The sequence below is a fragment of the Sceloporus occidentalis genome, unplaced genomic scaffold (genome assembly GCF_023333645.1).
Source record: "Sceloporus occidentalis isolate IW3139 unplaced genomic scaffold, rSceOcc1.0.p SCAF_3, whole genome shotgun sequence".
Classification (NCBI taxonomy): Eukaryota; Metazoa; Chordata; class Lepidosauria; order Squamata; family Phrynosomatidae; genus Sceloporus; species Sceloporus occidentalis.
Genome location: NW_028316983.1, coordinates 225,592,127 through 225,604,452, shown reverse-complemented (window position 1 = coordinate 225,604,452; position 12,326 = coordinate 225,592,127).

Here is a 12,326-nt window from a genome sequence, read left to right as displayed (position 1 = left end):
TAAATGAATTAAATACAGTCAATCCTCCTTAGCCATGGATTTTTTTATCCACAGATTCAAGCATCCACAGCTTGAAAATATTAAGAAAAAGTATAAATTCCAAATAGCAAACCTTGATTTTTCCACTTTTTTATAAGGAACACCATTTTGCTATGCCATTATATTTAATGGGACTTGAGCATCCATGGATTTTGTTATCCATGGTGGATCCTGGACCCAAACTCCAGTGGATAACAAGGACCCACTGTATATAGATAAAGTGTAATTAATAGGTAAGAGAGGTGAAATTAAGGGTAAAAGGCATTTATAGAAGAGATTGTTGAAAGTCACCTTTTTTCATTTTGTATTTTGTTACTTTATTATTAACTGTGTTATTCAAATTTTACTTTAAGTATTTTTCATTCAATAAAAATATTTTTTAAAAAGAGAATTGTGATAGGCTTTGCTATCTTAGGTCCAAAACAGATGGGCAGGAAAGAACAGCTTCCAGCTGCTTTGGGGCAGGGTGTGCAGATGGAGAGCATACAGAGTCAGGAAAAGACAGCCCAAAAAGGAGTGACAAAGGGGTTGTTCCCACTTAAGATTTGAAACGATTTAAAATACAACGTTTTTAATAAAATCGATTCAAAATAACACTGTTCTTATCCCGCTATCCGAATCGCTTTGTTCATCGTTCCCATCTGGTTATTTAAATCGAAGTTTTTACCTGCAAGCGTTCCTACTTGGCATGAAATCGGTGTTTAAATAAAGCGATTCTTCTCCTCCATACCTTATTTGGAGCTGTCAATCAATAGTATGTCAGAATGACGTAACGTTAATCCGGAATATTTGGAAGCGATTTATCTTTTGGCATCGTTTCCATTTCATTGACTGTTTGTGAATTTAGCGAATTTAGGAAAGCGAATTTAAGAAACCCAAGCTCTTTCCAGAGGAACTATGGGATAGGTTTTCCATGACAGCATCCCCTCTTCATGTCTCCCAAAAGACAGCCAGGGAGAATCCCTTCAGAGAGCACAGAGATCAATGGGAGAGGCTTCTGGCAAAGCGAAGCTCTTTCCAGAGGAACTATGGGATAGGTTTTGGAGGGCAGCATCCTGTCTCCCAAGACAGCCAGGGAGAATCCCTTCAGAGAGCACAGAGATCAATGGGAGAGGCTTCTGGCAAAGCGAAGCTCTTTCCAGAGGAACTATGGGAGAATCCCTTCAGAGAGCCCAGAGATCAATGAAGGAGGCTGCTGGAAAAGCAGGGAGGGAGCACTCTTCCCAAAGATTCTCTTTCCAGGGTTGGAGGAGAAGGCAGATTCCATTTGAGAAAGGGAGAGAGAAAGGCTCTATCCCCCCCACCCCCATTGATTAGAGCCCTTCCCTGCCTGGGCGAGATCAGATGTCTCCTCGCGAGGAGCCATCCCTTCCCTGCCTCTCCTCTGTTAGAAATGGGCTCTCCCCACACAGAGGGGAGGTTGCAATCCACTGGGGGAAGCCTTGAGCAGCCGGGACTTCAGGTGTTTAAAGCGCTGAAGAGATTAAGCGCCTGTAAACCATTAAAATAAAAAATAAAAATAATCCTTATCTCTTATTGAAAGACCACAGCGGACAAAGGGGTGAGGGAAGCAAAAATGGCGACAGCCAGACGGATGGGGACAGAAAGGGCAACTCCCCCAAGGACAGCCCCATCGCACTCCGCTCCTCCCATTCATCTAACGCAATTTCAAAGGCTGTCGTTCCTATTTAAATGCTCCGGTTCCTAAATCGAATCAATGGAAAAACGTAGGTCGGACCCTAGTGTTTTTTTAACATGCGTTAAATGAGGAAAACTCGATTCAAAATTTTATTCCGCTCTACAATTCGATTTGTAGTGGGGACGATTGCGGGTTGCTCTAGAACCGTTCTAGGTTTAAATCGGATCCTAATAGGAACGCCACTCCTTGGATTCGATTCAGAACGCGGGGTTTCACCTAGTGAGAACAACCCCAAAAAGTCCCATTTGGGACTGCAGCAGTGGCCTGCTTCCAGAGTGGACCTGGCAGTTGCTGCAGTCCCATGCTGCTTGGGGGGTGACTGGGGTGGAGTGGCCAGAGGCCTCGTCCCTTAGTTTACCTAGAAATTGGTGGGAATGAATGTATCCAGCTATACAGTTGGCCCTTATTATACACAGATTTCTTATACACGGATTCAAGCATCCACAGATTCAAAATGTTAAAAAAAAAGTATACATTTCAAATATCAAACCTTGATTTTCAATTTTTTATAAAGGACACCATTTTGCTATGTCATTATATTTAATGGGCCTTGAGCATCCACAGATTTTGTTATCCATCAGGAATCTTGGAACGAAACCCCAGCATATAACAAGGATCCACTGTATTAATAGTAGCCACTTCCTATTGAAATTATGTTTTGAACTTGATGTCCAGTTAATATGTTACCTTGTCTTTTATACAGAATAAACCCATTCACTGGATCATGCTCTCAATGAAACTAGCTTCTTAGCAGACACGTGTAAGATTGCACTGAAAGAATGTGAAGCAAACATAACATACTCAAAGATCAGGTTGTATGTCTGGTCCTTGTAATGGCTGATCTACTTTAGACTAAAATGATGAAACCCAGTGTCTATTTAACAAGTGATACCAACTTCCTTAAGCTGGATGGCTATTTAAGGGCAGAAGAGGCTGCTAACCTCTAAGTAATGTCCCCTTTTATGAAAGTCAAAACAGCTGGAGAGGATATTCCCAACAATGTCAAATGTCGTCAGAGCAGTGATTAATATCTTAGTCAGTCTTCAGCACAGTGCGATGTCTGATGAAAAAGCTAGATGACCAGTAATCTTTTGTTAGAAGTGCATGATCTCACTACAAATGGATTCATGAGTCTGCAGAGATGGGTTTTATTCAGAACAAAGATAAGCAAGAAAAATAGTGTACAAGGCACACTTTCTTGTCCAGTGGGTGTATCTGTATTACTTTTAAGCTTCTGGGATAAGTTGCACTTTTGGAAGACAGATGCTCAACAAAGACATTTATTAGCTTAGTCTGATGCAATCTTGCATAAGACATGATATACTGCATTACCCCAATAATTTATTTATCTCATTACGTTTCCTTTATTAAGAGTCCAGTGCCTGTTAGAATCCAGCACATACACCCCTATTTGATAGTGTTTATTGTCATTTCTTCATCCAGCCCTTAGTCTGGCAATAGGGCTATACTGCATGCTCTCCTCTGACAATAAAAAATACCCTGAGTTGGCTAGATGACAACCTTTACAAGGAAAATGGACTAATACAATGTCTCAAGACTTGTCCCGATGTGGTATCTTTTCTTTGGCTAAATTGGCATTGAATACTTATTTACTGCATAGGAACCACCAGCTTGAGCCACGAACAGAATACTGGAGTTCTATTCAAAGGTTGTTTCAATTCTTAGCCCCAACAATGTTTTAAAATGAGGCTGTACAGCTTAGCATGGTGCAAATAATGGTCACCAGTCCTACTGTACTTGCCCACCCCTGTTGTAAAGACAAATATAAGCACTTTTATTCTAATCATGTTTAGCAAACCTGTAGTGACACAAAATCTCCATTATCAATTGGCTTCCAATTTGTGTTAGATTGCAGTTCTCTCAGTTTCTCACCTGTGGCTACATTGGCAAGGGCTGATAGGTGTTTTAACTCAGCTACATCTGGAGACCACATGTTCCCCCACCCTTGGCTTTCTATGTATTCACTTCTATCTGAGGAATTGCCTGGTGTTAGACATGCACCAAAGTTGTGTTGTTTTTGGTGTCTTTTTGCTAAAGACATCCAAACAAACCTTCACTGAAAGGGAAAGCATCCCTTTATTGGCATAACTGATTTGCTATTTTAAATATATTACGTAAAGGGACCAAAAGGGCCATATAGTACAACTAAAACACTCCTGTGAGATGGCCATCCAATCTGTTTGTTAACACCTCCAAACAAGAATCCACCATCCTCAGAGGCAGTCTGTTTCACTGTTGCACACATCTTACCACCAGGAAGTTCTTCCTTATGTTTAGGTGGGATCTCTTTTCATGTAATTTGAATTCACTGATCCCTGCAGTAGCAGAAAACAAGCTCTCTCCATTTTCTACATGTCATCCTCCAGGTATCTAAATGTTGCTGTAATTTCTCTCTCCATTTTGTTTTCTCCTAGCTAAATATACCCAGCTCCTCAAGTTATTCCTCACAGGGCTTTGTTTCCAGATCTTTTACCATCTCAGTTATCTTCCTCTGAACACCTTTAATTATGTCAACATCTTTCTTGAACTGTAATGCCCAGAACTGGACACAGTATTCCATGTGAGGTCTGACCAAAGCAGAGCAGAGTAGTACTACAACTTCCCAGGATATGAACAATATACAGCCTGGAATTGCATTGGCTTTTTTGGCGGCCACATCACACTATTCAAGTCTAACTTGTTTTCAACTAAAACCCCTAGACCCTTATTGTATGAACTGCTGTCAAACCAGGTGTTAACCTTCCTGCATTTGTGCCTTTCATCATTGCTGGTTAAGACAGAACATTTATTTCTGTTGAAATGCCTTTTGTTAACTGTGGCCAAACTCTTCAATCTGTTATGGTCATTTTGAGGCATGATTGACTGACCCTAGGCAAAGAACCCAAGCAAATACAGCAATTTTTGGTCAGTTGCGCTGTGCTGCATGGACAGCCATAGAACAAGGCTTTCTGGCAGCCTAAAAGGATAAATTCTAGTTTGACACTGCAGACAATCCTGGTGATGATTCTGTATTGAATGTTTCCTTACCCACTCCATAAAATCTAAGAAAGAGCCTTTATAAAAACTATCTTGTTATACAGCTTATCTGCTAATTCTGTTAAGCAGGAGACATTTGTATTACTTGGAGCCTAGAGTGTGCCAAGTCAGAACTGAAAAGTAGCACATCCTGCCAACAAAACTGTTGCCTTCAGGCTTCTCCAATTTCTTTCTTTCTTTCTTTCTTTCTTTCTTTCTTTCTTTCTTTCTCTAAAGAAATAACTTCTGTACTCTTCACCAAAAGTATCAGGAGAGGATACGAGAAAACTGCTAGTTCAAGCAACAATAGAGCTTCAAGGATTCGTTTATAACAAAAAATGAAATACAACAAGACATTGAAGCTTTTTAAAAAAAATTCTCACAAGATGTAAAAGCCAGCAGTATTCAATGATACATCTGTCCTCAAGGAATTTCCCCACCACAGCAGTTACCTCAGAATATGAGAAGAGGGGGTGCTGCCTTGAAATACCGAGCAAAATTTTGGACCATCTGTCTTAATGGGCTAGCCATTCCCTGTCACATTTAAAATCCTATTTCATTTAAAATTATTTAAACCCAAAATGCAAGAGTGGCAAGATGGGATGCCATGCATGCTGAATCAACTGTATGTAACCTGCAATACAGCTTGAGTTTTCCTGATAGCAAACACATTCCTTCCATCCAGTTGGTACTAAAATGTAAGTCTGAATAACACTTGCTGACACCATGTTTATTATCTAATTGTCTACATGTTTTGGAGAACAGAAAAACACAGCTATTTTAACAAGTCTAACCCATTATGCTCCCCCATATCAAAGAAAGCAAACTATAAGAGAAATGGACTACTCTCAGTCTCAGGTATATCTATGGGAATGGGATGTAGTGTATGCAAATGACGGATGCAAACAGATCCAAAGTAGTATATTCCAATTTCATTTTTCTCTCTTTCTTTCCTTCACCCTTTCTTTTTCTGACACTCTCTTTTCTCTGCTTTGCAGGAGGGGGAAAACACATCTTGAGAATGTAATTTTTTCAATTCAGTGCCAAGATCCCGACAGCTAACAAGACCAGTAGCCTAGGACTTATAGTTCAAAAAAGTAACTTATACTAAAGTAATTGCTTGCAGAGTTTAGTTTTTTTTAAATGAGTCAGAAGGCTTCATGATGTTTGCGTGTACCCCATTGGGGCTGAAGAAAAGTCTTCATGGTGAAAATATAAAAGCTTCAGATTGGGCAATACAAGAATGGTCAACTAGAAACACAAGTCTTACAAAGGAACAACTTACAGATGTGATGGAAAAGAGTGGCATTAAAATCTCATGTCCTCTAACATAGCCACCCTCTTCTTACAATATCAATATCAACAACCTCCAAAGAATTTGTAATATAAACAGGGCACAGATGACATTTTTGTCCATCCATCTTAACCTAATGAAACTAATAGAAGTTTTCAATCTCTGTTCCAGAGATTAATAGGCTCTGTAGTACACTTGATGGTTTTCATGTCCAACTGTTAAAAAGTTTTGAGACAAAATTCCAGATTGACTCTTATATATGAATAATCAAACTGTACAGTCTAAGAATACTCCTTTATTATCCTTTTGATGGAGAAAATTGGAAACTGTAACACAAATCTCTGATTTCCATGTAATTGAATGTTGCCAGATTGGTGATTGCTTAGTCTTGGAAAAATCGTCATGATCTTATGCATCGTTGTTGACTTACAAAGGTATGATTTCTTGCATTTGCTAAAAACGGATTCTAGTCTCACAAAAGGTGAGATGTTTAAAAATTGGAAAAATGGGTTTTATTTTCTGCACTTTGAATCTTAATCATCACAAGGGCCTTTGGAACACCATCTGAACTTCTGGATAAACAGATTTTAACATAATAAAAACAACTATCTCAATCAATCTTATGTCTTATTTATCATAATTGACAAGTTATGCAATAACAATATGAACTGCGTCACTTATTTGTTGTTGTTAACTGCATTCAAGTCCCTGAGTTATGGTGAACCTTTTGGATGAGATAGGTCTAATTGCCCCTGTCCTCCACCACTCTGTTTAATTCTTACAGCGACTTCTCTGAATGCATTTATCCATCTGGCATGCTGTCCTCCTCTCTTTCTACTATCCTCTACCTACCTTTCCTAGCATTATTTTCTTTTCTAATGACTTATGCTTTCTCATGATGTGGCCAAAGTATAACAGCCTCATTTATATCATCTTGGCTTCCAAGGACATTTCAGACTTGGCCTGTTCAAGGACCCATCTGTTTGTCTTTTTGGCTGTCCACTGTATCCTTAGCACTCTTCTCCAGCACCACATCTCAAATAAGTTGATTTTTCCCCCCTATCTGCTTTTTTCATTGTCCATTCACATCCATACATAGTGATAGGGAATGCCATGGTTTGAATTAGTCTAACTTTACTGCTCAGTTGTATGTCTTTGCTCTTTAAGATCTTATCTAATGCTTCAAATATCACTTTGGAGTGTGTGGGGTGGGGATGGGTTTACAATATCATATTGTGAGCAACTATTAACATACTTTACAAATTTTAAATATATTTTTTAAAAAAACACACACTGTTTACTTATGCACAATCCACCTATCACATCCCTTACAGGAAGTCATTTAGCTGCTCCTTAAGTAATTATAGCATACAAGTATCTCTTGTGGCAGTACATGCCATTGCTGAACAACTGTCACTACTAGGAATTGCCTCCTAATGTTTAGCTGCAATCTCTTCCCCTGTAATTTATAAATAATATTAAAATAAAATTGTTATTTATATTTTCCCGCCTCTCCCAGGTGGATTGAGGTGGGATTACAACCTAATATAAAATACAAATACAAGCATATCAATAAAAATACATAAAAATTAACAATTAAAACGGGATATGAAAAGCGACTGTGGAATAAGGATATTACAATCCTATTCAAGGAGGTGGATCTATACACATTCATTCTGCCCTCTGGACGATTTGCATTAAAGCCACTATAGTTCCATTTGGCAGATTTTTACTAAATTTTATGAATAACATCATAAAGTAATGAACATCCATTTCATAGGGTGACAAGCTCTAATGCTTATGGTAAAAATCAAGAAAAATGTTTTGGTGTTCTGTAGCTAGAATGTGAAGTCTTGCTGATGAGAATGCTGGCTGGGAGTTGAGCTCAATTATGTTTGGCCTTTTTGTGATTTTATTTGTGTGTAGATATTTGGAGTACAAATGTATACTGCTACCAGACCTGAGGTCAAAGCAGGATAGATACAGAAACTGAGAACATGCACATATACACATATATCTCTGTATAAGTGTGAGTGGGTTTGTACTGCAATAGCACACAAGCTGTTCTGAATTCTTATACTCTTTAAATTTGCTGATGGTATACAGTTCTGTGATTCCAAAACTACATTGGCAGGCCACCCAATAGCTGTAGGCACCTTGTCAAAACACTTTTTCAGGAGCTTATCTTAGTATTGTTCATTATCCAAGATTCCTTTCAAACTCCCTTTACTATTATCACTTGGCAGAAATTTTCATTTCCCAGTCCAATGAAATATTGCGACAATGCTGTTGCAAAACAGGCATCTTCTAGCTCTTCACATTAAACCCTCTCAAGGAATTGATGACTTCAAAATTTCAAGTGGGTCAAGTGAGGCTTCCAAGGCCATTTTTGGTCCCTATGGATTCTTTGTTCATTTCTGGGTTTTTTTTTTTTTTGGGGGGGGGGGATTCCCTGGGTCTAAAACAGGCTGGAATTAAATATTAAATTGTCTCCCTGGAGGCTCCTGGGGGCATGGCTAGCTGATTTTGGGGGAGGGAAAGGAGCCTAACAATTGAAGCTGTGGCCCTTTATGGTTGAGGAAGGTCTGTGCAGCTCCCCAACACATGGGCACTCTTGCCTTACTACAACATGGAAGATCATTTAATAAATTAGGGTTGCTGTGCTGCAGCACAGAAATTCACCCTGCCTCTTTAAAGTGCCATCTATATTGCTTGGTTAGTAAGATTCCTTTCTTTGTATATCCAAATAACAGACATAGGCAGAGCTAAATCTTTTACCTCATATGAAAGTTAAAATATAATTAAGCTATCAAAGAAAATAAAAGTAGTTAAAAGCATAACCAATGATGAACACAGTACACAATAAGCCCTTTCCCCTGAGCAGGCCATTGAAGGCCTGCTGAAATGCAAAGATTTGTACCTGCCTATAAAAAGATTGAAAGAAGGGCATTAGTCTAACCTCTCTAGGATGCATGGCATCAGCCACCAAAAATGGCCTCCCCCATGTTCCCATATGTATCTGAGAGGGTTGTGGAATAGACAGGTGGGCCTCTTCAGAAGACCTCAAGACATAAGCAGGTTTGTAGAGGGAGATGTGGTCCTTCAAATAAAACTAATGGTAGGGTCAACCCTATTCTGTAGCCTTGGGTGCTGTGCACCTTGAATTGAGTGGGTCAGGGAAATAAAATGTCATGGGTCAACCTTGACCATCTAAATACATATTAAAAACCTGTTAAAAATATGCAGTGGATTATTAGCAAACATTGGAGCTTTTAATCCTCCCCCCTCTTCTTTGTTCTCACAAGGGCGATAAAAGGTAGATTGTTTAATATTTCCTATATTACAGTCAGGAAGGTGAAGCTCGGAGCAATTTGGCTTGAAGTGACTTCAGAGCAGAACCTTGAACTCTTCAAGGCAAAATTCAATCTTCTCTATGTTAACTTCAAGAGGAAAAAAATGCTCAGGTACCTGAAAATCCAGCAATCTTGTCTTTGAAGTCTTTCCTCCCTGTCATACAGTTTTGCTCTGAGTCTTGGCAGGTAGGGTGAGCTCTACCAATAGCTAGAGTGAGGAAAGTGGCAGCAATGCCATTCCCCTAATCATTCTTTTCAAGCTCCCTGGCCATTCAAGTTCTGTTGGACAGCAGAGCTGAGTGTGGTGTACCTCTAACAGGTCTGCTGCCCTCAGGGGAAGGGAAGAAGACTGTTCCATTGCTAGCATTCAGTTGGCAGTCCTATCAGGTTCTGTATGTGTGAGTATCTCTGTATATGGAAGGGGAACTGTCTTGTCTTTTAGCTAACAAAATGCCACAGGCCATTCAAATTAGCCCCTGGATTAAAGCCTTTGGGGTCTGGCATCTGAAGATCTTATGTGAAAGCATTGTAGAGTTCAAATTCTTCATGTGCCAAAAAGGTTCACTGGCAACTGGTGCTGTGAAGAAGTTCAAATGGAAAGACAAGACACACACGCAACCTATGCCTGGCCAAGCTTTCAATAAAGAAAGAAGAAAGCAGGGCTGGCAAACATATTGTTTGCTTTATATGTTCTGTTCCTTATAAGACAGGTGGTGGGGTGTCAAGACAATATTGCTGCCAGTCATACCAAATCCAGAATGTGCCATTCCATTTTCTACTTCCTCCTGGTTTTCTGTCTCTTTCCCAACAGTAAGCCAGGCTCATATGAGTATATAGCCAGTTTTCTTTGGGATGTTTTGGGATCACCCTCTTTAGGTCTTTTGACCCTTCTTAATATATATAGCACTAGATCTCAGAATTGTCCCAAGCAAGGGTGACCAGATGTCCTCCTTTTCCAGAACATGATGTACATTTCAACCTTCTGTTCAGGAAGAATTTCAAAATGTCCTCCATTTTGAGCACAGCTAAGAAGCATGAATTTATATTTATATCTGTGTTTTTAGTTTTTATTTTGGAATGTCCTACATTTTTCTTGAATATCCCACATTTTGTGGCACTTTATCCTCCTTTGCAGTTAGGACATCTGTCCCAAGCTTGTCAAGCCTTGTAATGCAACAGTTGACTTACATGTGTGACTTACAGAGCCCCCACTGCAGCACCTTCACATCCCACTTCCAGTTTGTGGACACAAAGCAACCAGGCTCTCTAGAGGATATATTTGGATGCTTAGCACTTTTTCTATTTCCTGGCCTGTTTTAGCTGAATGAGGACCTTATTTTTAAACTAGAAGAGACTGGACATGGGCCAGGGTCCTTGAAAACTGGATGAAACAGCCAACTGCACTCCCTAGAAGACATGAGGAGATCAGAAAGGTGGGTGCAAGTCTCTGAAGCCCTGGGTGGCTGAGTGAGAGCCCCGACCTCTGGAAGTCCCTAGTCTCTCCTGATGTGGATCTTTTGGTAACAGAAGTATGAAAGAACAAGTTGACTATTAATATGAAGGGTTTTTCATCAGCAAGGGAAATTCTCTCTATACATGCTCAGAGCAACTATGCACCAGGTATGTGGTTCAGGACTGGCTCACAGTAAGCACTGTTCAGCAGTCATTCATGAAAGAACAAACAAACAGCAACAGTGGATTGTTTTTCTGTAGCTTTTTCTTGCTGGTTATCAGTTGCTATTTTCTCTCTAGAGCAAATAAAAAATCTCTCAGTCTGTTTGCACATTTTAAATATCAGACGTAGCCCTGGGCCTCTATGTCATTAGTTTTAAATGTATCTAAAGATCAATTTCACTAACTCAGAATTTCTTTACCTGGCACCTTCCAGGTAAGTGTAACAACTGGTGTGTGAGTGTCCAAATAGCATGGCAAAGTTGACCTTAATCCCATACTACTTTTGTTACTTTAAAAAAATGTATTTATACCCTACCTTTCTCCTGAAATGGGATCCAACTTGGCTTACAACAAGGCTAAACCAGGATAATTTAAAAACAAACAACCCATCCCTGGATGATAAAAATGTTAAAACACAATTATTTAAAGTATCATATTAAAGTTCAAATAAGTTTATAATGTGTAAAGGGGTAATTTGATGAGCAGCTGTCTTTTTTTAAAGTCTCAATATTATTTGTAACTGTTTAACAGGAGATGCCAGCAACTCTACCTGTTGTTTTAAGCTGTGCAAAGTATACATTTAACCAGTGGCCTCAATACCAGCTCTGCTATTAGGGCAGGATAAGGCCACTCCTTCAAGCAGCAGATTTTGGATGTCGTGAAGACACAAGAAACTATTTTTTATGATGATTATATTTTTAAATGTTACTTTGACAGATGGAAGAGATGCCAGTGCTTGGCAAATTCTTCCTCTTCTTTTGGAGTACAGTTGCCAAAATTCCCCACTGGCCATGCCAACTACAATTGTAATCCAAAAAAGAAAAAAAAAGCAATTTGTTCAAGCTCTGAAAGAGGTATTTAAGGACTATTTCTGCCTCCTGTGCTAAAGTAATCTAGGTGGCTCTGGGAACCATGCACTGAATGTGAGTCGTGGCAATTTCTTACTTTAAAACTAGAAGTGACTAGACAGCAACAAAATATCTGTCAGCAAAATATCTTGGGCTGGCCTGAGAGCCTCTAGACAGGTTGAGTCTCCCTCAGGAATTCTGAAATCTGAAATACTCCAAACCTCAAAACCTTTTTTCATGGGTGGCTGTGATAGTGACCCTTTTGCTTTCTAATGCTTCAGGGTACTTAAACTTTGTTTTGTCCACAAAATTATTTAAACATATTGTAAGATATGAAATACCTTCAGGCTATGTGTATAAGGTGTGTATGAAGCACACATGCA